General features: G+C 41.7%; 1 pseudogene; it reads left to right on the top strand.

Annotated features, from left to right (window-relative positions):
• Nucleotides 1–2448, top strand: part of LOC107754573 (uncharacterized protein K02A2.6-like) — a 5000-nt pseudogene extending 2552 nt beyond the window's left edge.
• Nucleotides 2449–2763: the final 315 nt, after the last annotated feature.

The following is a 2763-nucleotide window of genomic DNA, read 5'->3' as shown; positions in this document are numbered from 1 at the left end:
TTTGCTTGAACATTTGGGCGGCGTTATGCAAATTTTCCCAGATCGTGACGTAGACATGTGGGGGCGTGTTAGAACGAGCCGTTTTAGGTAGGCGTGGTTAACTCTTAACTTTTATAAAGAATATCTCTTTGCATTTGAGACTTTGGTCTTTGCAACTTTACAGATCTTCTTTATGCACCAAGAGCTTGTAACACTCCAAAGAGAAAGGAAAATTTGAAATCGCATCATATGACCCCTTTAAATGAGACAACTAAGAAAGTAAACTGCATTTTTTGTGATGTAACTTTTATTGTACAGAAAAAAAGAGTGCAGTTGTCCTTCCAAGACCTCCTTGCTTTTGTAACTGGAGCAGATGCGGTGCCGCCACTTGGATTCCCACAGCAGCCTGAAATTCAGTTTTGTGACCAAGAGTGTTGTATGTGCATATTGTGTTGTGTTGGAGCACAGACGTACACATTGATGAGGAATTTGCAGAGTCCAGACAAACGGATCATTGAACCTGTGAAGTTTTCAGAGCAGGCAGCTCCTGTCGTGCCGGTATTGAAGCCAGATGGATCGGTGAGACTCTGTGGAGATTATAGAGTGACTGTTAACCGGGAATCGTCATTGGAGCAGTATCCCATTCCCCGAATGGAGGACATGTTTGCAGTGTTATCTGGAGGTGAGAAATACACCAAATTAGATATGAGTCATGCATATCAACAGATTTTGTTGGATGAAACATTGAAGCAATATGTCACTGTAAATACTCACAAAGGTCTCTTTACGTCTACACGATTACCCTTTGGAGTGAGTTCAAGTCCCGCAATCTTCCAGAGAACTATGGAAGGAATCCTGAATGACATTCCAAAAGTCACGGTATATTTGGATGATATTCTGTTGACAGGAAAAAATTATCAAGAACATCTGGGGACACTGGATCAAGTATTGCAGAGGCTGGAGGAATCTGGATTAAGACTGAAAAGAGGGAAGTGTAAGTTCATGGAAAAGGAAGTTGTTTTCTTGGGACATAAAGTTGATGCCACAGGTATTCATCCTGTTCCAGAGAAAGTTCAATCTGTACAGGAAGCACCAACGCCGACATCAGTGATGGAACTAAAAGCCTATTTGAGTTTGTTGAACTTTTATAACAGATTTCTTCCAAATCTTTCTACCCTGCTTGCTCCTTTGCATAAGCTCTTGAGGAAAGATGTTTGTTGGTGTTGGGAAGAAAAAAAATAACTCATCCTTTCCTGTGATGCCTCAGCAGTGTGGGGGATGTATTAGCACATCGTATGAGGGATGGAATGGAAAGACCTATTGGATTTGTATCCAGAACACTAACAGCTACAGAGAAGAACTACTCCCAGTTAGAGAAAGAAGGATTAGCTGTTGTGTTTGGAGTCAAGAAATTCCACAAATACTTGTATGGTCGTAAATTTGTAATCTGTACTGACCACAAACCTCTACTCAGTTTATTGAATGAATTAAAAGCTGTACCTCAAATGGCATCTCAACAAATTATGAGGTGGGCAGTAATGTTGGGAGCCTATGAGTATGTCATTTCTTACAGAGCGGGTAAAGATAATGGTAATGCTGATGCCCTCAGTCGTCTTCCTGTTTCACAACCTTCTGAGGAAGAACCAGAAGAAGAGCATGTCTTGATGTTGGAGAGTGTAGCTGGTCCCTTGACGACCGCAGAGCAAATTAAGCACTGGACTTCTAAAGACCCTGTTTTGTCAAGAGTACGTGAGTATGTGCTTAAAGGCTGGCCTGATCACAGTGATATCCAGGAATTTATACCTTATAAACAGAGACAGCAAGAGCTCAGTGTTCAGGACGGATGTGTGCTGTGGGGAGCCCGTGTTGTTATTCCAGAACAGGGACGTTCAGGTTTGTTGGAACAGTTGCATCAATCCCACTCAGGCAGGTTTGGCAAGGAGCTACCTATGGTGGCCGAATCAGGATGCTGATATTGAAACTCGAGTAAGAGATTGTACTGTCTGTCAAGAACAGCAAAAATCCCCTGTGAGGGCCCCACTTCACCCATGGGAGTGGCCCAGACAACCGTGGAGGAGAATTCACATGGATTATGCAGGCCCTTTTCTAGGTAAATTGTTCTTAATTATCATTGATGCTCATTCTAAGTGGATTGATGCCTATCCCGTAAGTTCAGCAACAACAGCAGCTACTTTGTAGTGTTTGCGAAAAAGTTTCAGTGTACATGGGATTCCTGAAATGATAGTGTCTAATAATGCCCAATGTTTTGTAAGTAAAGCGAGTAAAGACTTTATGACTAAGAACGGAATAACCCATGCTACTTCTGCACCGTATCACCCTTCATCTAATGGTTTGGCATTGCGAGCAGTTCAAACTTTCAAAGACCTAATGAAAAAAGTTTGGGGAACACGCTGGAGACCAAGTTACATAAAGCTCTGTTTAATTATCGTATCACATCCCACTCTATAACGGGACTGTCTCCTGCTGAATAGCTGATGGGAAGAAAATTGCTTTGCACTTTAGACAAGATACATCCTGACTTCACTGGTAAAATGGAAAGGAAACAACAAGTTCAGAAAGAGTATCATGATCAACATGTGAAATCTCGTTATTTCCAGATTGGAGATCCTGTGTATACCCGAAATTTTGGGTATGGGCCAAAATGGGTGCATGGAGTAATTCAGGACATTACAGGACCTGTATCTTATACGGTAGCTTTGGGGAATGCTCAAATAGTGCGACGTCATGTAGATCAATTATTTAGTCATCAACAAAAATAAATGA

The sequence above is a fragment of the Sinocyclocheilus rhinocerous genome, unplaced genomic scaffold, assembly GCF_001515625.1.
Source record: "Sinocyclocheilus rhinocerous isolate Xijiao unplaced genomic scaffold, SAMN03320098_v1.1 scaffold2517, whole genome shotgun sequence".
NCBI classification, from domain to species: domain Eukaryota; kingdom Metazoa; phylum Chordata; class Actinopteri; order Cypriniformes; family Cyprinidae; genus Sinocyclocheilus; species Sinocyclocheilus rhinocerous.
This window is presented reverse-complemented; position numbering and strand designations above follow the sequence as displayed.